Source organism: Chelonoidis abingdonii, chromosome 6 (genome assembly GCF_003597395.2).
Source record: "Chelonoidis abingdonii isolate Lonesome George chromosome 6, CheloAbing_2.0, whole genome shotgun sequence".
Lineage (NCBI taxonomy): Eukaryota > Metazoa > Chordata > Testudines > Testudinidae > Chelonoidis > Chelonoidis abingdonii.
In genome coordinates this window covers 68,416,243-68,439,628 of record NC_133774.1, presented here as the reverse complement: position 1 = coordinate 68,439,628, position 23,386 = coordinate 68,416,243, and positions in this window count along the sequence as shown.

Sequence of the window (23,386 nt, the reverse complement as noted above, 5' to 3'; positions counted from 1 at the left end):
GCCTAGGTCGAATGAGCTAAGTCGAAAGCGGCAGAGGAAGAACCTATCCTGAGTTATGATATATTGTAGGAAGCCTTAACCCCCCCCCCCCCGCATCTAGAACCCAATTAAATGCCTGATACAGGAGGAGGTATGCAGTGATGGGGTGGGGTAGCATCCTCCACCTATGTTAAAATTTAATAAAGTGTGGCCTGCCTCTTAAAAGCCACCCATGTGTCTGTTCCATTTCTCCATTCACGTGACGCCGCAATAAAGAACACTCACTGCACCAAGTGACTTTTAAAGTTAACATCGAGAGGAGAGTGAGAGATATGTACCTATAACTGGCAGAAGCTGAGAGGAGAAAGAGTTTTAAAGGAAGTCACTAGAGGAAAGAGGCAGTGGGCGGAAACCAGGGGGAACATGGGCCCTCCTTCTTTGAAAGTGGATGGGTCTTGGTCTGTCCACTTTTGTCAGTGACTCCTTCCCTCCTTTTTCCCCCGACCCTGCCTGGCCAGGCCAGCATGAGCGGACTGGAGGAGCCCAGGCAGTGTGAAATGGTGCGGTACTCACCTGCCTGCAGTGCTGGGTGGGCGGAGCAGACTATCCCGAAACATCTCCTTATTCCAGGCTCCCCACCAGCCCGAGCGGTGAGGGTGTCCATGGGCACTCCTGCACCAGCTTCCCACAGCTGCCACATGTAGGCTCGAGTCCCTGACCGATCTTGGGGTGGAAGGAAGGCCTAGGGCTTCCGAACCCGGACGCATGTAAGAGCCAATGTGGCAGTTGTGCGGGAGCTGCAGATGATTCCCTCCGCTTCTGGGGTGGACTCACTTGAGGGGGCAGGAAACGTGGGTTGGGGATGCTTTGTTGCAGGACCCCCGGCACCATGGGAACAGATGAAAGCCTCTGTGGTCCCAACAGCTGCCTCGATGGCTTTTTATCCATGGCCAGGCGTGCTCCGAAGGCCTCGCCCCTTCTGGCCAGCAGCCGTGTCGGGGGACGAGTGTGTGGCAGTTCAGGAATCATAAGATATCAGGGTGGAAGGAATCAGGAGGTCATCGAGTCCTACCCAGCGCTCAAAGCAGGACATCCCCTAACTAAATCATCCCAGCCAGGGCTTTGTCAAGCCTGATCTTAAAAACCTCTAAGGAAGGAGATTCCACCACCTCCTTAGGTAACACATTCCAGTGCTTCACCACCCTCCTAGTGAACTAGTGTTTCCCAATATCAAATCTAGACCTCCCCCACTGCAAATTGAGACCATTACTCCTTGTTCTGTCATCTGGTACCACTGAGAACAGTCTAGATCCATCCTCTTAGGAACCCCTTTTTCAGGTAGCTGAAAGCAGCTATCAAATCCCACCCCTCCCCCAGCATTCTTCTCTTCTACAGACTAAACCATCCCATTTCCCTCAGCCTCTCCTCATAAGTCATGGGCTCCAGCCCCCTAATCATTTTTGTTACTCTCCGTTGGACTCTTTCCAATTTTTCCACATCCTTCTTGTAGTGGGGGCCCCAAAACTGGACACAGTATTCCAAGTGAGACCTCACCAATGCCCAAGAGAGGAGAATGATCACATCCCTCAATCTGCTGGCAATGCCCCTACTTATGCAGTCCAAAATGCTGTTAGACTTCTTGGCAACAAAGGCACACTGTCGACTCATATCCAGCTTCTTGTCTACTGTAACCTCTAGGTCCTTTTCTGCAGATCTGCTTCCTAGCCATTCAGTCCCTAGTCTGTAGCAGTGCATGGGATTCTTCTATCCTAAGTGCTGAACTCTGTACTTGTCCTTGTTGAACCTCATCAGATTTCTTTTGGCCCAACTCTCTAATTTGTCTAGGTCCTCCTGTATGCTATCCCTACCCTCCAGCGTATCTACCACTCCTCCCAGTTTAGTGTCATCTGCAAACTTGCTGAGGGTGCAGTCCACATCATCCTCCAGATCATTAAAAGTTGTGGGGATTCTGGGTCCCTCCACCTTCCCTGGGAGGGGGGTCAAGGAACAGGGACACGAGCAGGAGGCTGATTTTGGCTGCACTCCACCCCGGACTTAACAGCCCCGCCCCGGCTTCCAGCTTGGCCAGGGGCGGAGCCTCCGGGGGAAGAGGAGGGATGGGGCTGGCCCTTGGGCAGGGAGGGCCCTCAGAGGGATAAAGTTTTCTGTGCATTATAAAAGAAAAAGACAAAATAGGCAACTGTAGACAGAACTCTATACAGTATGGGAAAAACATCTTCCTATATCAGGAATATTGCCAGCCGTGAAAGCAAAGTGATGAGAACTCCTCAATATGTTTGTGAGACAAGATGAGGGAGGTAATATCTTTTATTGGACCAGCTTCTGTTGGTGAGAGACTAGCTTTTGACCCAAGAACTCTGTGAAAGCTTGAAAGCTTGTGTCTTTCACCAACAGAAGCTGGCACAATATAAAATATTATTCACCCACCTTGTCACTCCAATATCCTGGGGCAATCATGGCTACAACACTGCATACAATCAATATGTTTGTAACACTCTAATTCACAGGTATATGTCTTTTATTCTTTAATTACTGTATTTGCATTTTCAGAAAGGCTTTCTGACTGGATTAATAGTATTTTCTTGTGAATAATGGATGTTTATTTCATATTGGGTTTAGGATTGCACAGTTCCAGATATGAGCTTTAAAACATTGGTATCCCTATCTTCGGTTTGCTAGAAGCTGGGAACGGATAACAGATCACTTGATGATTGATTACCTGTTCTGTTCATTCCCTCTGGCATTGGCCACTGTTGGGATACTGGGCTAAATGAACCTTGGGTCTGACTCAGTATGGCCATTCTTATGTTCTTATGTGAGTCTCAGGTGACACAAAAGTGTATTTACAGCTTCTTGAGTTGTAAGTAATATGTTCTTGAACTTCTTAAACTCATTAAGCTTTTCTTAGATAACCTTTAATGTAAGTAATTCATTTCAGTTTAAAACCCTTCAAAGTACTTGGCAAAATGTGTACTTTAAGTATCAAAACTTCAGTCTCCACTAAACTATGCAACCCATCTTCAAATGAAAAGAAAATTGTTTTCAGTTTTTCAGTGGCAGGTTGTTAAGACAGGTAATACAGAATCTGTCTATTAGATAGTTATGAAGGGCTTTCTAAGAAAATCAATTGACTGAAGTGCCAATAACAGTAAAGCTGTTATCTTTTTTATTATTATTTTTAAAGCCATTTTAAATTTTTTTAACTCAAAGCCTTTCAAACAATCATGATTGCCACATCTCATATTTGATCTTCAAGGACAGAGACACACCTGAAAATAATTGATTTCACCATCTGTAGACTAACAGCTTTGCGATACTATGATTTAACAGGTAGTTTCCTTAGTCTGTCAATAAGTTTTAAAATTAAATTTCATTTATTGGCCTTTCATTTCAAATTCTTTTAACACATCTAACAAAGTGAATATCATTGCACATTCTTTGGGATTTGAAAGAACTCCTGTTGCTGATTTTGTACATAAAGTCTCTGGGCCAGATTATGATCCCCAGCTCAGTTCCCTTTGTGTCACTGGAGTAGGTAGTTGGGGAGTTGGATTTTTGTAATATGCATAATAGTTGGGATTCTCCTGACAAAACGGTCTTCACAGCTAACATAAAGATGATACAGCCAGCTCTACACCACCTGCTTTTCCCACCTCCCAGTGTAGCAGGATGTTTTGGGTAGTTGGCATTTGAGGGGCAGTAGAGGGTATGACTGGAACATGCTATGCTCTGGCCACAACCCACTCACGTAGTGCTCTAGCATAATTTAGAGCTGCTACTGACTTCTCTGTGTGTTGGATCAGCCCACTACCAGTAATAACAGTATAACATATAGTATATTGATTGTGCTACATGCTTGGGTGGAATTTTCCACTATCTTCCTTAATGGGGATGGAATCTGCAATAATCCAGTCATACCTGAGGTTTGGGTTTTTTTTTTTAATCATTAGGTGGTCTCTCCTGTTATCCTGAATAAAAATTAGAGTCCAGATTCCAATATTGGTAAAACCAGACTAAAACCAGATTAACTCAGTTGACCTCAGTGAATTTACTCTGAATTTACACTGCATTCATTGAGAATGGAATTTGGCCCTCAGTTAAGAAACACTTTCATTTAAACTTAAACCTCAGAAAATCCAATTTTCCTAAATATCATTCAGTTTCCTCTTGTAACTTATCTAAAACTGTGAAATACTGTGCAAAAATAATAAAGAGGAAGCATAACAAATAACTGAATTCTGTTTTAGAAACAAATTTGCAGATGATCAATAACTAGTTTATAAAAATGATGAGCTTCTTCAGTTTCTGCAAATGCCATAGATCCTAATTAAATATAGTGTCTGTTTACAATGGGAATTGGGCAAGTAAGGATCAGATCCAAACAGTGATGGCATGATCTGAGCACTTGTAAAAAAAATGAAGAGTGCTCAAGTTCTTAGCAGTCCGTTCTTGGGGAAGAGACTTTGGGACACACTACAGAGAGTCCATGGAATCTGACATAGTTATTGTTTCAAACTGTCAAAGTGCCCCAGAATACTTTATTAGTAAGGCTAAGGTTTTGTCATGGATATTTTTAGTACAATTCATGAACAGGTCACGGCCAATAAACAAAAATTCACGGAAGCTGTCTCTCACTTTAACTGCTGCTGTGGCTCCATGGGTTTCCCCCACCGTGAGGAAAGAGCCATATGTGCCCCACAAGGGATTGACAACTCTTGAGTTGCATTATCAGCAAAATCATGAGTCCTGGGGTTCCTTCCAGGAATAAAGTATCCTGTATGTATCATGACAAAAAAAATAACAACATGATTAATAATTATCAGTAATTGTGAAAACACCTAAATGCTAAGCACCCACTGGAAAAAACTCATCTCAGAAACATCCTAAGTTATCTAACCTGTCACATATGCAGTCCCTAAACACACAAGCACCATTCCCACAACAATGCAGTAAAGAGCCCACCATAATATTGAAGGATGAGAAAATGTATGGGACAGGTTTTGAGACACTTTCACTGCTGCAGGAATTGCGCTAGTTGCCAATTTTGGGAATTGGGAAGGAATTTTTCCCTCACAGACAGGTTGGCTGGTGCCACCAGATTGGGTGGGTTTTGTTACCTTTACAGCAACTGCTCCAGGACCCAGTAGGAGGTATGGTTCATGTAGTTGCAACATAGGAAGTGCCAGTTGTTCAGTTCTGGTACTTGTTCCATAGGGGGTCTGTTTGCCTCATAAACCAGAATTGAAAGAGGTCTTAGGGGAAGGCTTCTCTTAAATAAGCCTTGGAATGAAGTTAGGGCTCCTAATGTCTGGTATACAGAGGAGAAAAACTCTTTTCCATAATCCTCCCCCTTAATCCTTAATTCCCCCTTAATCCTCATATGAGAGGTCGGGGATGGGGTCCCAGCAATGGGCTTGCATCAGGTTAGGAGGGCTTGAGGGCTGACAGCAGCCCTCTCCACACTGATGGAAATGAATGAGGAAGGAATGATCTGCACAGGATATGTTGTATATGAGCTGTAAAAAAAAGTGAGAGACAGCTCATTTGATGATATAGTGGCTACCGCCATGTGCATAAAAATAGAAAATCAGGAGCATTTCTTTCATTACATATATATCCTATATTGTGCAAAGAATATTCTACATCAGGATAGTAACTTTCCTAGAAGCAGAATGAATGTTTAGGTTTGTCCGCTGCCTACCATTTTCTAACTCCTACAATTCCAGTATGGTTAAGTCAATTCTAACGATGAATCAATTTTTGGTACATAGATTTAATTTCAAAATAGATACTATATTCAAAAGTGAGACAAGAGTTATGTCACACTATATTCTTAGGCATTGAAGCCCAATTGACCACTTACACCGTTTCCTTCACATTCTAATCTTTTATTTGAATTTTAAATTTAAAGAACATTTTATTTTAGAATCTAAAATATTTGTTTCTCATAAACCATTCTCCTAAATGAGTAAAATCAGCTTGTAACTCTTCAATTACTTTCTTTGTCGTAAGAGAGAAGGCTAGTGTAGGTATATTTGCAAATAGATTAACCAAATTATCCCATATGTTGCTGGAAGCCTATTTGAAAAGACAGAGGTGACAGTTTTTCCTTTGAGCATATAAAACCTATCACTACTATATTTAAACAAATAATGACCTTCAGACCTACAACTCAGGCTCAATAAACAGTATGAAAAATATAAGTTTTGCTAGGTTTGAGAAGTTCCGACTTTTTTTAGATAAAAATGTTTCAGAAGTAAGATTGTAGAAATGGAGAAAGGTGGTGGATCTCATATATTCTTTGACTGGTTTTACTTACAGTTAGGGCAAAGAATATTTAGGTTGTGATTGGATTAGGAAATTGCCTGGTGATCTAGCTCCCTGTAGAAAATGACTATTCAGTTTATAAATCTAGACTATGAACCTAATTAATCAAGCAATTAAAGCCAATGGTGACTTTAATAATCACATACTTTTTAAACAAAAGTCCTCCTTTGGGATCAAGATCATTCTCTATCACTCTTAATGTATTTTACATCTCTATGATGCTCAAATCTTATTCCCTCTGAAGGCTTAGTGGCTCAGTGCAGCAATTTTTACTTACACTTTATCAACTATCCCCCACAGGCAAACATCAGTTATCTCATGAGCTTGAAGGAGGTAGGTTTACCAAAGTATAATTATCCATCAAATACCTCCCCAAAGCTTTAGAAATAGCCTACATTTTATAAATCATTCCTGAGAAAAATTGCTGTTCATTGAAATTTGGAAAGCAAATGTATACTTTATTTTTTTCAGTGAGTTGCTAGTTTCTTTTAAATTGGATGTTTTGAGAAAAGTATTATGTGAAGTTTCATAGGTGGAGATGTTACACTTTACATTTTACTGCCTTTCACCTTCTACAGTAACGTACACCTGTGCAAAATGAATGCAAGAGTGCAAAATGGCTTTAAATCACCATTAAGAACAGTAGAATTTTACATCCACTTTTTACAAATGTAAATGACTACAAAAAGTCAAAGGCAATTGCTATTCAGGCAATTCCCATCTTCCTGCACTTAGTATTAAAACAACAACAACAACCCCGATTAGTATTACTATCATTTGTAGAAGGTCGGGGACAGATGCGCATGGACTGTGCTGAAATCAGTTCACAGCCATTTGTTCATTCATTTTAATTTTCACTATTACTTTTCGCATTTATGTTGTGTTTGATTGTGTCCAAGTTCTGGAAGCTGAGGTTTGGGGTCAAGCTGTGCCCTCATTTGCGCAGATGCATATACCATCAGAATCAAATGACATTTGTGCTTGTGTGAAGGCAGATTTGGGGAATAATGCTAAACTCACTGCCTTGTTCCATAAAATAAGTTTTATCCAGCTTCCTGGGAATTCTTTCTGCATAGGGGAAATGCCCAAGTTGTATACAGCTGGGTGCAGAGGCTCAATATCACTCCCCTTAAAATCTCTGGTCCAAGGGATATGTCTGGGGAAAAGCTGTGGCTCTGCATTCTGGTTATTCTCAGCTGCTGGAACGCCCCATTGGCCATGTAAGCTACACTAAAGTATGTCAGGTGACACAGCCCCTTTAAGTCTCCAAAACTGGGGATTCACAAAGGTGGAATAAATCCACCTTTTCCTCCTGCCCCCTGTATCTGAAGCCCTGTTGTTTTCCCTGTCTGATATTTTTTCTAGCCCCTGAGCTTATGCATGTACTGGAGACATGCATGTACACGTGAACTTATTCTTTACTCTTGGATATGAATCTCAACATAATTCCTATCTTTGTCACCTCTCAACCAGGCTGCTGCAACGTGCGGTATGTGGAGCTTTATCTCAGATCCACTTGGAAGTGGAAGCCCATTCAGAATAAAGCAGCCAAATTAACTGCAGTCACCATGAGTACATAATGCTAATTCTTCAAAATCTTCATTGCTGTCTATTGACTTCCAGTTGGAATGTTAAGGTCTTGTTTTGAACTAAGAGAACTGAATATCCTGGATCTATCTGTTTAAGAGACCATGACTTAATGTTACAATTGCAATTAGGAATTGTTAGAGGGCTTTCCCTTCACCCCACCCCTGGTTCTTGTCACTCAGACAGAAAGCAGATGACAAGAAGTCCAAAGTGCAGGCAGTGCGATGTTTATTGCGGTTAGTTTCAAGCTAGTATATCCATAGCAATATATGCCAGCAGAGTCTGTTTCCCAGTGTTCCATTCCCAGCTCTGATGCCACAGAGCCTTCACCTCATGTCCCCCTTCCCAGCTCTGATGCCACAGCCTTGTCTATGCACTGTTCCCCATTCCCACCTCCTCCTTCTTAGCAGGCCCAAACATATCTGCCATGCACGCCCCTACAACTTACATCTTATGGTCATATTCCATTTTGGAAGGTCGTGAAGCTGGGGTCTTTGTCCCATCTCGTTTGTATCTCATGGGAGGGGTAAGAAGTGTTCTGGACAAGGCCAGGCTTTTCTTTGGCTTTTTGTGTGTTGTATGCCTCTCTTCACAACTCCCCTTGCCCCTTCCAACTGGTTGCTTGACCTTGATTTGAGAGAACGGTCAGGCAGCCTTCCAGTGTAAGGTCATATATTACACTCCCACCATACCCTGTAACACTTTTAACTCCATCTCTTATCTCTTCCCATCATACTAAAAGTCCCATCTGATTGTGGGAAATGCAGTACACGATGTCTTTCTTCTTTGTTCTTCACACATCTTAGTAAGAATATATGAGTATCAAAAGTCAAACCCAAAATTCTATTTCAGGCTAACGAACAGGCTTATATACTAACAGGGATCCTTTCCAATTTAAAAGAAAGGGAGATTGCTGACAAGGTATGCTCCATGAAGTCTCCCTGACATTGGAATTAACCTCTCCATCCCATAGTCCAAAATACCCCAATCTGTTGACTTTAAGGGAATGATGGAAAGTCCAGCTTTTTTAATGGACATTTGGAGAAGGCTGAGGTGTGGGGGCTGGATGTGGGCAATTTGTTGTTGCGATGTTTTCTACTGAAATTATATATTTTTTTAAGTTTGCTTCCACTTTACTATTCTTCTTTAATGTAATATTGGGTATACTGTATTGCAAATATTTTTCTAGGGACCCTCAAAGTCTGGGACAAGAGTCTTTTTTCTTCGTTTTAAATATGTGAAATCAAAATAAATAAATAATTAAAATAAATCTGTGTGTGGTTACATGTGGTTCCATTCAGCACTGTACGGCCTTTTGATATATGCCTTCAAGGCAAAGAATGTGCACTTCTGAAGGAGAGGAGGTACATTTCATTTCATTTTATTTTGTTCCATTGCTTTTATCTCTGTATGTATACAGGCAAAACTTCCTTTCTTTCAGTTACACTTTTGTTTCCCTCTGGTGTTTGATTTTGCTGTATCTGCACTTATTTGATAACCTGTGGCTTAAACATGTTTTCCTATCTGGTGGAGGTTTTGCTGATTTCTGCCATATGTTGGCTCATATCAGGTTCTTTATTTTTGCCAACATGTTGTTTTTAACAGCACAATTTCCACACTGGAGTTGACAGATTCAGGTTATTTTTTGTTCCTTTTAGCAAGTCAAATCTTTTCTTTTTTAACCCCTCAACTGACAGCAACACCAGTTTCCAATGTGGCCTAGCATACTTCATGTTTCATTTCAGTCAATGTGTTTGAATAAATACTCCATATCATTTAAAACTACAGCTGAAACACTTAAATGTTCTGACTCCAAAAGCAGGAAAAGGAGAAGAAGGATGGTCATGTGGTCAGGGCTCAGAGTCAAGAGTAAACTTTTTGAAAGACTTCTTGCATGACCTTGAGCAACTTACTTAACCTCTCTTTGCTTTAGTTTTCTTATAGTTAATCCCCTTGTATTTAAGCAAATTTATTTAGAAACAGGGGGATCAGATTTTACCACAGTTTTCTAGGTGGGCTATATAAATATATATATATATAATGACATTATAGTATTTATATTATTATGTTCCCATTCTTTTTACATCTAAAATCTTTGTTCAGTTTCTCCTCTGCAGATTATGAACTTAATTATTTTCTGATTACTCTGTTACTAAGGCTTGATCTATATCTGAAAGTTATTTTGGCATAGATACGTTGCTCGGGGATTTGAAAAAAATGCACCTCAAACAACATAACTGTGCCAATATAATGCCCAGCATAGACACAGCTGTATCACAGAAGAGTGTATTCATTGAGATAGCTAATGTCATTGAGAGAGGTGGTATTCCTACACTGACCCAAAAACCCCTTCCGACATCATAGGCTGCAGTTACACTACAGGACTATGCCAGCCTCTCTACACTGATGTCATCTCCTTAGTGTAGATATACCCTGGTGCCTCAGTTGTAGCTACTTCTTGAACCATCTACAATGTGTCACTTAGAACTATGTTGAATATTACTTCTCCTCTTGTGTGCTACAGAATTAATTGTTCCAAGATGCAATTTTATGATGGTAAGAAATTGCTTCTTTAAAGCCTGTCATTTGACCATTTTATATTTTGTTTGCCTATTAAAATGGTTAGATGCCCTGCACCTTTTGTATCTTTTTATGAATCTATCAATGGAAAGGAAACCTGTTATAACCCCTCTCTTTGTCTGTCTGTGTGTGTGTGTGTGTGTGTGTGTGTGTGTGTGTGTGTGTGTGTGTGTGTGTGTGTGTGTGTGTGTGTGTGTGTGTGTGCGGTTTTTTTCATTGTTCCATCTTCCTAGTATAATGCTATGATCCAGTCCTTCTGTGATGCAAATCACTTTAATGGCAATTCTTACTAATACAAAACTTTATTTGTTTTTTTTATCCAACGGTCTTTAACAATGAAGGTCTTTTTTTTAATGTGGATGCAGTGCAGACAGTGGTGTAGTACACATGTATTATTAACAATGACCTATTTTTTTTTCTATTTATTATGTATATTAGTGTCACTGAAAATCCAAAACTCAGTATAATCTAAAACTGGTGTAATAATAATAATACTTGTGTATTACGATTGTAACAGATATGATAGTTTCCTGCCATCGTCTTGGGAGGACTTACTGAATTAAGTTTAAGCACCTCAGGATCCATTGTGTTAAATGAATGGAGAGATTAATAGAACTGGGACTTTTCAGCTTGGACAACAGATGACTAAGGGGGGATATGATAGACTTTTATAAAATCATGACTGGTATGGAGAAAGTAAATAAGGAAGTGTTATTTACTCCTTCTCATAACACAAAAACTAGAGGTTCACCTGGAGAACTCCCTCGCAAAACTCCCATTAGCCACTACTATTCACTAGCTCCTCTGGTCACTTAGGACTAGGCATTTAAAAGCCTTGGTCTTCCTGAGTAGTCCCGGCCCCCAGTTAAGGGTTGATGGGTGCTAAAGTGCTTAGGGATCAAAACCTCATCAAGAAGCTCTCAGCTCTCAGCCTGGCCTAGCAGGTCACTAAGCTTAGCACACACAGCAAACAACCAAACAAACAGACCACACAGTATATTTTAGTCAAGCATCAAGCACACCACAAACACACACACACACACTATAGACAACAAACTTACCGCAAAAATCATGTAATCACTCCTCTTTCACCTGGAGAACTCCATTGCAAAACTTCCCTGTTAAAAAACAGGAGTGGCTAACTCTTCTGGTCACTTAGGAGCTGGTTTTTTAAAGCCCTGGTCTCTCTGAGTAGTCTCATTTCTTGGTTAAAGGTTGATGAATGCTAAATGGCTTAGGGATCAAGTATGGCCATTCTTATGGTCTTATTTTGGGCTAGAATTGCATGTAACCTTTCTAAGTGGGAGATATGACAGATGTAAGACCTGGAGGTTCAAAGCACTATATAAAACAATGTGTGAGACAAAAATGGAATTTTGGAATACCTAGGGGGAGGTGAATGCAAATTCCCAACCTCTGTTTATGCAAAACCCAGCCTTTTGAAGCTATGCCCTGAGAGGGTGATTGTCTGCTGCTCAACTGTTACATGAGGCCACGTTCAAAGGCAAGACTGAACTATTCATTGGCCTTATGAACTTGTAATCACAGACACCTATCAGAGCCCGAGGTTGGATTTAGGGTGAACTATGATAAGCTTTTTAGCATATGCGTACGTTCTTTTATTTTTAAATAAGTTTTCTTTGTAATTCATTTACCTTAAGAATAAAATGTGCTTGGTGTGGAAGTAAAGAAAGAACTGACAGGGGTTTGAAGGGGATTTCAATGCAAACAGTCCCCTCTGTGAGCAAGAGTCAGGCTAGTTGTAATCCTAACAATGCGAGATTTGTAGAAGCGAGGACTGTGTGAGGTGAGTTGGAAAGAACTGTGTGAGAAGTTATGGCGACCTTGTGCTAGATAAGTATGGAATGTAGACTGTAGTCTAAATAGAGGTGAGAAAAATAAGATATCAGGATGGCCTCTGTATAAACAAAATGCAGCTGTTGCTTATTATTGTATGTAATCAAAGGTATAAATGCTTGCTGTCATTGTTTATCTGTAGAGATACCTGCCTAGATGGGGGAAACTCTATATCCTAGCGCACTCTCTCCTTCCATGCAATTGCTGGAGAATAAAGTATCTGACTTGCTGCACCCAACCTGAGAGTGAGAACTCTGTTTTTCTCTGACAATTTGGGGGCTTGCCCAGGATGGCAATGTCTGTGGAGACAATGGCAGCTGCTGCAGGCCATCCCCCTTCAAACTCCATGGCACCACAATAGAGGTAGAGACCTTTTGAAATCTCTATTGAGGTATTGGAGGAGGACTGCCCGTAGGGCCGTTTGTCCCTGTTGGGCTTATACCATCTGAATTTATTGATTGTGCAGCAAGATCAGATGCAGAGCGGTACTGGGGAACAGTTTTGCTGCCCCCAATAAGGTTAGTTTGAAGTGGTATGGGGGCCTTAGTTTGCCACCCTCAAAAAAGTATTTGTATGCGGTACTGGGTACTATAGTTTGGCTGCCCCTATTAAGCTTAATGCACAAGGGAAATGCATATGGCTAATACACCAGTGCTGAGGGATTGTTACCACCTCAAAAGGGAAACTGTATTGAGTCTGGACATAAGGTAAAGATGCATTATGGTATTTAGAAATAGAGGCCTTAGTGTGTGTGGGGGGTATACGAGCATTAATGAGAGTCATCGGAAGACGCCCAGCATCATCTGCAAAGCCGTAGCAAAGTGACCAGAGATACTCTAACGCAAGCCTGGTGACTCCACCTAGAGGATTGGTAAAAGATCCGATCCAAGGTGGGCTGTCTTTTCCTGGCATCGTCTGGCAAGGGGCTTGCCTGGGTCTAGGATTGTGTGAACCCATCTTCCCTCCCCCTTTCTTCTCCGCGTGAGCCAATGACGAATTTGACCATTTCACTGGAAGCTATGAGAGTAAGCGGCGCCACCTCTTTGAGACTAGCTGACGCTCTTTGCTGAAGGGAGGTGTAGGAGGGTCCTGGCCATCCTCGTTAACCTTTCCTGTGTGAGTGATCTGTGGTGTGATACCCTTAGTTTATGAGCTGCCAGAGGACAGGGCATGCCCTCCCTGTGTGTGTGTGATTGGAAAATGGGTGGGGGACAGTCTAAGCATTCCCCCTTACCCCCTAAGGGTACCTCAGCATATTACATGTATGTACATTATGGTCCCAGAACCTGCAGTTATTTAGTCAAGTGGAGTCTTTACACATGTGAAAATCCATCTAAACAATGCCCACTAGAAGGCACCTTCCATCGAGATAAGATCATACATCTCAGAGGAGCTTTTAATCACCAAAAAGCTTCTGACACACATTGGGAGCAATTTGTCTATTGAGGAAAGGAACGAGTTAATTAAAAAAAAAAAAAAAGGATCCTTCTGGCTACCTCAGATTTCTAGCCAGAGGGCTGGGGAGGGAGGAAAGTTATTGGACACCAGAGGTTGTACTAAGTGGACTCCTCAAAAGTGGGTGTGCTTGTCAAGGCTTGTTGCTCCAAAGCTCTGTAATAAAGTTATTTTACTGGAAGGATGTATGTGGCATATGTTGAATAATAAGACTAAAGTACTGTATAATGGCAATGTATATGTGTTCATTGTTGGGAAAAGGTGTATGAGTGAAGAGAGAAAGTTTTCTTTGTAGGTTAAATGAAGCCAAGAAGGGGAGAAGGAAAAAGAACAGAACAAGTTAACATAAAAGACACTGGCCCCGTTCAAGGACACTGCTCACAGCTAAGACTTGGCTGACAACCAAGAAACTGGGGGCGGGGGGTTGAATGTGCCAAAGCAGCTGTAAAATCTGCAAAACACTGCCAGGCATTAATGAAATGTGTTAGGTTTCTTTTCTCACAGGTAAAAGAAGCGCTACCCAAAGACCCTAGCAGCCCTGCCATTCCTTGGAATCAGGAGATTGGATCTATATTAAGGTCCACCAACAAAAGACTGCTTTGGCTCCATGCTGGAAAGATTCTTATCAAGTCTGGCTGACTACTGTGAAAGTAGAATGAACTATATTGTGAAAATAGAAAGGGTTAAAGAAATGCTGTCTGTACCTTTAAGCAAAACTATTGGAATGCTGCAATCCAGGTGTCAGGAATACAGACATTAACATAGAACAATTGCACAGTTTAAGGGCAACTGGTGAAGTATTAGCCTTAGATTGATAAGAGTTAGTAAGGAAGTAGGATATGCATGCTGTGCCCCAGGTGAATTTTACTGTTTTGCTTTCTTTGTCCCTTTGTCTAATTCCCCGCTCCTTTAATCTGTATAAATAAGACTGTTTGAGTCTTGCATGGCCACTCACATTATCTGGGTGTTATGGCGGAGCGCTGTGCTAATAAAACAGTGCTCTGACAATTGTGAGTCCTGATTCTAACTTTGACAATTTGGAGGTTCCACAAGATGGCAAAGTCTATTCCCGCTCTATTTAATCTGTTTATAAATAAGACTGTTTAGATCTTGCATGGCCACTCACATTATCTGGGTGTTATGGGCGGAGCGCTGTGCTAATAAAACAGTGCTCTGACAATATTGTAGATCCTGTCTCTTTGACAATTTGGAGGTTCCACCAAGATGGCAACCGTCTTCACTGGGGCTGTGTGATTTCTGACCGTTTTGTAGGATACCATGGCAGCCGGCACCTGGCATTTGGCCCGAGTGGTCCTCCACTAGAACGGAAAGGCGCACGTAGAGGTCTACGCCATGAACCTGTGGTTCCCACTCTTTCTGATAAGAGTTAGTAAGGAAGTAGGATATGCATGCTGTGCCCCAGGTGAATTTTACTGTTTTGCTTTCTTTGTCCCTTTGTCTAATTCCTGCTCTTTTATCTGTATAAATAAGACTGTTTGAGTCTTGCACGGCCACTCACATTATCTGGGTGTTATGGGCGGAGTGCTGTGCTAATAAAACAAATGCTCTGACAAATTGTGAGTCCTGATTCTAACTTTGACACTACCAACATGCAATTGCTAGAGAATAAAGTATCTGACTTGCTGCATCCAATCTGAGAGTGAGAACTCTGTTTTTCTCCGACATTGCTTATAAAGAACTGTGTGGTAACTTGTAACTATGAACAATTATACTGTTCATAACTTCTGGAGAAAAAGCAAAGTGCAGATGCTAATCTTTTAAGCCAGTCAGCTTGCTGTGGATATAACAGCGTAGGTAGGGAACTGTGCATCCAGGAAAACCCCTGTTCAGGAGGGAAAGGGACATGGGTCTCTGACCAAGAGAATCAATGGCTGAGGAGCTGGGATCCTAGAGTGGATGCCCTTGAGAAACCACAGAGGGTAAATACTTTGTATGTCATGTTGATAATGACTAGGTTGGGGACACTATCAGTACAACAAAATATTGTATCAATATCATTGCATGTGTAATGAAAATTCATATTAGCTTCCTAATTCTCATTGGAGTTATCAAAATATGTGTGTTGCTATGAAATCTGTTACCTTATAATAAATCTATTTTATTCAGTGTAACAAGAGAATGTTATCAGATATTGCATGAATTCATATTGAAGCTCAAAGTTGCTTATAGTAGCTTTTTAGAATATTGACCAAAATTGTTTAATGCATATTTAAGCACCTAAATAAGTAGCATGATTTTTAGAAATTCTAATTATCCACACCAAATGAAACCCATGGATACTAGCCCTTCTGAAAATCTATCCATTTCCTTATGTGCTAAGAATATATTTAGATGCTTACCTATTACTGTAGACACACATGCGTTATGATTTTGGCCTGTCCATGAGTTCTGATACTACGAGGTGCTAAGTATCCACAAAACCCACTAAAGTCAAAGGGATTTGAGAAGGTGCTCAGAATCATGAAAGTGTAGGCCACTATTTTGTACAAAACCCCAAGTTGTACTAGTAATAGTATACTGGAGAAACTAGAACATAACAATAAGTATCAGCCTCATGATCAAATTCCAGCTTTACCCACTCCAATGTAGGCCATCTGAGTTCCAGCCTTAAACTCTCTGGGTGAGTACGTACTTGCAATATTGTGAAGGCTGCATGCTTGACCTTTGGGAGACATAATGCTTTGTTTCTATCTAGTAACTCCTTCTGTCCAAATAAAGGTTTGTTCTTGGATATTTATACAAAAAGAAAGGACAATGACTCCTGAACTGAAACTTTTTATACCAAATTAAATTCTAGTCCATGGAAAATGTATGGACAGATTGTAGAAGCTTTTTAAAAAGGTACTATATGGAATAAATTACGCAGAAGAAATAGGTTTCTAGACCTTAAGAATGTCAATCCAAAGGTGTTCCTTTAAGATTGTGCTCAAAATGAGGAAGGATGTGTTCTCCCTTGAATCTGTTGCAATGTAAAGCTAATTACGTTGTTTTCTATTGCAAAGGGACTTGTACGATTGCTTCATACTGCTGAAGTATCAGTAATTACAAGTTCTTCCTGTTAACCCCATGACTAACATTTGTTTTTTGATCCAAATCAATACAGCAATAGTGAGTTTCACAGTTGAGAAAAGCTTCTAGCAAAAGCTGGATCACTTAGGGGAAAATTTAGAAATTCTCATTGTAATAGTAGTATTCCCACCAACAATGAAATCATTTCCCCTCTCCTTATTTGTATGGAATTCATTTTAATTCTCTTATAATATTACTGTATATTTTCTAGCCTAGTTAGCAATTACTAAAATAGTTAACTTTAAATTAAGTACATTTTGATTTGAAAATTATGTTTGCTTATTTATGTGGTAATGCAGGACATGCAATATTTTGAGATGCAACTTCCAGGTAATTATTGCAAATTATAAAAATTTTATTGTAAAAGTAGAAATGTGGGGAGAAATTCTGGCCCCACTGAAGTCAAAGCACATTTTGCAATGGATTGCAATAAGCCCAGGATTTTATCCACGATAAATAGCACATCACCTTGTGGCAGAAAACTACTCATTCTTAACATCTTTTTTCCTTTAGCAGGTACTCATTTATGCACAGTCTATTGTCCTAAGACTCAACTATGCCCTGGACTGTGTACCTGTACAATGGAGTAAGGAGGAGTAAGAAACCTCTTATGCCCCTGTATGGGTTGCCTGAACCTACAGTATGGGCATGCAGGAGCAAACAGGATTTGTGCACCCATTGCTTGCCAACCCCATTACAAGGAGGCTGGGAAATGGGCTGGCCCTCATTCTGCCCTTTGCCAAAACACTGGCCATCAGGGCTGGAGTGGGAAAGGGGTAGTTGTTTCCTGTCAATTTAGATCTCAAAAGTTTATTTCAGATATTTTTGTGTCCTATACCAGAAACAAATTACTATCCTCTGGAGCTACTTGAGGGCAGATGGGCAATGTATTTTACACATTTGCCATAAAAAACTCAATTTTTTTTGTGGTTTCCCCGGGACCAATAAACCCCCTGGTCTTTCCTCCATGAGAAGAATGGAAACTTTGACTTTTTTCACCCCTCCTTCAAAAATGGCTCCCTCTTGGTTAGAGCATAGAGTTTACTGCAGTTGCACACACAGGGGGAGGGTAAAGGAGCAGAGGACTGGATGATATAGTGTTCAAAAGTGGTAAGTCTTGGTGTTGCATAGCTTGGGACTTGGGGAGAAAATTAGGTTCAGAATTTCTCTATCATTATTTAAGAACAGAAAAATTGAAGTCTTTCCACTGACTTGAGTGGGATTTTGATTACACTTTAACCACATACTGGAAAAAGAAAGAATCCCCAGTTATAAGTGCCTGGTTTAAATGGGTCCAGAACATGTTTCTAATGGAAAAGTTTGCAGATAATACAAAAATTGGGCCCATTGATTTCAACATAACTAGGTTTCCTTAAAAAAGGGAACAGAATAATATTTTAAAAAGAACCAAGAGACTTGCTAACTTTCACAGCTTGTTCCACTTATGATATAAACGTGGAGTTCCCCTGGCACGCGTGTATTGCTATTGTATTTTTGGTTTCTCTATTTCTCATTCTCTTTGCCACATGTATAACTATGCAGTTATATTTCTCTTATGTTGTTTATTTCACTGTTTAATTTTGTTGATTGTGAAAAGAAGTCTTTTATTTTTGGTGGAATGTTTTTAAAAATCTTTTACGTATCATGGTTTTAAAGCTTTTAATCTTTAAATTAATAACTCAATTTTTAACATTTTGACTTAAAAAGGATATATTATATTATATTATATTATATTATATTATATTATATTATATTATATTATATTATATTGATTTATGTGAAGATTTTGGTATAGTATCATATCACCAGCTCATAAACAAACTAGGAAGGCATAGCCTAGATTGAGCTACTATAAGGTGGGTGCATAATTGATTGGAAAACCATTCCCAAAGAGTCATTATCAGTGGCTCACAGTTAAGCTGGAAGGGCATACTGAGTAGGGTCCCATAGGGATCAGTCATGGGTATGGTTCTGCTCTATGTCTTCATAAATGATTTAGATAATGGCATAGAGAGTACACTAATAAAGTTTGTGGAAGATGCCAAGCTTGGAGGGGTTGCAAGTGCTTTGGAGGATAGGATTAAAATTCAAAATGATCTGGACAAACTGGAGAAGTGGTCTGAAGTATATAGGATGAAATTCAATAGGGACAAAATACTCCGCTTAGAAAGGAACAATCAATTCCACACATACTGTATGGGAAATTATTGCCTAGGACGGAGTACTGTGGAAATGGATCTGAAGATTATAGTGACTCACAAGCCAATATGAGTCAACAGTGTAACACTGTTGCAAAAAAAGTGAAATCATTCTGGGATGTATCAGCAGGAGTGTAAGCAAGGCATGAGACGTAATTCTTCCATTCCACTCTGCCCTGACAAGGCCTCAATTGGAGTATTGTGTCCAGTTCTAGGCACCACATTTAAGGAAAGATATGAATACACTGGAGAAAGTCCAGAGGACAACAACAAAAAATATTAAAGGTCCAGAAAACATGACCTATGAAAAATGATTGTAAAAAACTGGGTTTGTTCAGTCTAGAGAACAGAAGACTCAGAGAGGACATAACAGTTTTCAAGTACATAAAAGGTTATTTCAAGGAGCAAGGAGAAAAATTGTTCTCCTTAATCTCTGAGGATAGGACAAGAAGCAATAGAGCAAGGGAGGTTTAGATTGGACATTAACAAAAACTTCCTAATTGTTAGGGTAGCTAAGTACTGGAACAAATTGCCTAGGGAGGTTGTGGCATCTCTGTCATTGGAGTTATTTAAAAAAAAGTTTAGACAAACACCTGTCAGGAATGGTCTAGTTATTATTTAGTTCTGCCTAGAGTGCAAGGCACTGGACTAGATGACCTATTGAGGTCTCTTCCAGTTTTACACTTCAGTGATTCTATGATTATCAGTGTTGAAAATGCAAAATAATATACACTGGAAAACATAATTCCAGCTATACATATAAAATGATGGGCCTAAATTAGCTGTTACAACTCAGGAAAGAGATCTTGGAGTCATTGTGGATAGTTCTCTGAAAAAATCCATTCAATGTGCAGCAGCAGTCAAAAAAGCAAACAGAATGTTGGGAATCATTAAGAAAAGGATAGATAAGAAGACAGAAAATATCATATTGCCTCTGTATAAATGTATGGTACACCCACATTTTGATGTGCAGATGTGGTCATCTCATTTCAAAAAAGATATATTGGAATTGGAAAAGTTTCAGAAAAGAGCAACAAAAATGATTAGCGGTAAGGAACAACTTCCATATGAGGAGAGATTAATAAGACTGGGACTTTTCAGCTTGGAAAAGAGATAACTAAGTGGGATATGACTGAGGTCTTGGTGTGGAGAAAGTAAATAAGGAACTCGTATATATTCCTTCTCATAACACAAGAACTAAGGGTCACCAAATGAAATTAATAGGCAGCAAATTTAAAAGAAACAAAAGGAAGTATTTTTTTCACACAAGACACAGTCAACTTGTGAAACTCTTTATCAGAGAATGTTGTGGAGGCCAAGACTATAACAGGGTTCAAAAAAAAACTAGATAAGTGCATGGAGGATAGGTCCATCAATGGGTATTAGCCAAGATGGGCAGGGATGGTGTCCCTAGCCTCTATTTGCCAGAGGTTGGGAGTGGGTGGCAGGGGATGGATCACTTGGTAATTGCCTGTTCTGTTAATTCCCTCTGGGGTACCTGGCATTGGCCTGCTGTCGGAAGACAGGATACTGGGCTAGATGGACCTTTTGTCTGACTCAGTATGGCTGTTCTTATGTTCTTATTATGAAGAAAAAACATAGAAAAATAACTATACTGAATTATGAATTATCTAGAAGAAAACAGAGGCTTTTTAACAAGGATTCCATGAAACCAAATCTTGAGAATTAAATATTTAGTACATTATTCTCCATTCTGCACTGCTAAACTAAATTAATTCACTTCAGAATGCTGATTTGGGGTGTTCTGTTAGTGAAAATATTTTAAGTAATAACACATCTCTTTTCTTTAAGGCTAGATAATGTTTATTCAGTTTTTAAAATAGACTTTCCACAAGACTTGCAGTAAAGGTAGCCAATTGTTGGTGTAAGATTTCTATGCAATGGTAACTCTATACAATTTTCCAATATTTTATCATTTTTAATGTTGATTTTATGACAAGTAGCTTGGTTTACAACAAAATCACATTTTGATTTATTCAGACACTGGTAGGGCTAATAAAAATACAACTATACAATGGGACCATCTTTTGACAATATAACACTAAATAGATTGTCTTCACCTGGGCCCTCATCCTGCAAGCACATGTATACATGCTTAATCTTATGCATACTAGTTATCTCATTCAACTCAAATACTTAATAAGAAAGAACAGACCTCAGTGAGACATGTTTAAATGACTGCAGAAACAGTGCCTTGCATATTATTACTCTCATACAACCATACTACAGCTTAACACTTGGAGAAAAAATAATTTTAAGATCCTATTAGTTACTTTATTGACAACAGGGTTCCCTAAAAATTCAGCAGCTATTCATTACATGTAATTATATCTTGTCCTAGATCTGTTATGCTGATATAATAGGAGCAACTACAACAAATTGCTGGGTAGTAACTTTGAAAAGACTTATGTTATTTTCTGGCTTTACAACCAGTTTTGTATGGGTTTGATTTAGTTTAGTTTTGGCTACCTAACCTCATGAGTCATCAGCTCGGTTGTATATCAGAGGAAGACCCTAGTAGTCACTCAGCCATGATGTAATTTAGTCTTCCTAGGAACCACAGCAACGCTAAAATAAAATCTCTATGATGGTCAAGCCATCTGTCCAGAGGGTAAAAATACCACTCATCCAGTTCAGTGATAAAAGGTCACAGATAATCATCTGCTTTTATATTCTTAATGGAAAAATGTGCCTCAAGGGTAGACAGCTACCATGCAAAATGTTTTTAACTTATCAGGCATGTTATTCATACTGCATCACACACACAATTCTTTTTGTGCCGGTTGCTAGCAAGTACTTTGTAAAATAATATCACCACCCTGCACTGTATAGCATTGTAGTTTTTTATTACTATTAAATCATGTGGAACAACATTATTTTTTCCTGATGATTTCCTTTGTTATCCTGATTAAAAATGTCTTAATAAACTAGATAAGAATCTTTCTTAAGGAGGAAGAGGTGGATTTAAGTAAATACAAAACAAATTGGATATTAGTACATAGGAAGAAAGTAAGATTGATGATCTGACAAAACATTAATTAAAAGAAGAATGTTGCCAAGACCTACTCATATAATTCAATTGCACATAATTCAAAGGCAAAATTAATTTACTGTTTCTTATTTGAGAACAAAACAGCAACTTTTTATAGATTTTTTTAAAATCAATGCATATAAGACATATTTAAATGCTCAGTTGGAAATAATGATATTGAAATAGTGTTATTTAACCTCTGCACTTTGAATTTAATTTTCAAGAACCTCACAAAAATGGCAGAAAATCAACTTTCCAATTAAACAATTTCACAATTGTTTCTGTAGGTCTGTGTTAGTTTGCAAATATTGAATACCAATTGTTTTATTAATTAAACGGAATAACATAAAACATTTGGTGTAGATTTATCCTGAGCAGTTGCCAATGCTAGGCCCAACATATGTTGAATATTTTATTTAAATATGATTTATTGCAAAACTTACCAATAGTGGCTTATTTTGTTTAAGATTATTTGCTAAGTATCAGCAGTTTTAAAGATTAAATACTATTATGTATTAAAATGCCAAATACATTGACTGCACCGCAGCTAAAGGTGGGGCAGAATTTGTGTGGGCTTACCCAGAAAAGGACAGCTCTGCTTTGTGGTTGAGTGGAAGGGAGGAAGAAGGTCTGAAACTGCTGCAAAAGATGCTCAGTGGTCAACTTTTCAGCAATGACTCATACCCCCTTCCCCCAGGAATGTGCATAAAGGCATGAAACCTGGGTGAGGCAAGTCTCTATGTGAAAGCAGCGAAGAATCCAGCACCAATCCTCCCTCCCCTAGTAGCCTGGAAGTGGAGGCGAATGGCAGGCTGGGTTTGGACCTGCTGTTGGCATCATGCTAGTCGTATCGTTTAAAAGTGGGCTGGGAGGGAATTTTTCCCACACCACCAGAATTGGCTTCGGTGGAGTGTGGTTTTTTTGCCTTCCTCACAGTGGATGTGAGGATGGACCTTTTCAGGTGAATAGAAAAAGTGGTAGGCCATATGTCGCAACTTATTTTGTAATATTGGGTGGATGTTCAGTGCAGGTACTCCATAGGGGGAGCAGAAAATGACCAGATAAATGGCCTGGTAAAGGACTTAAAAGGAGGTATTGGATAAAGAAATAGAATGGGGGACGGGGTTCGGGAACTCCCATGACCAGTACGGCAGGGAGCATCCCTCTCCTCCTGTTCTCATAGTCCTCCTAAGCCTCTTGCAAGGCTGGTGGATGGAAAGGTCCAAGCCATGGGTCAGCT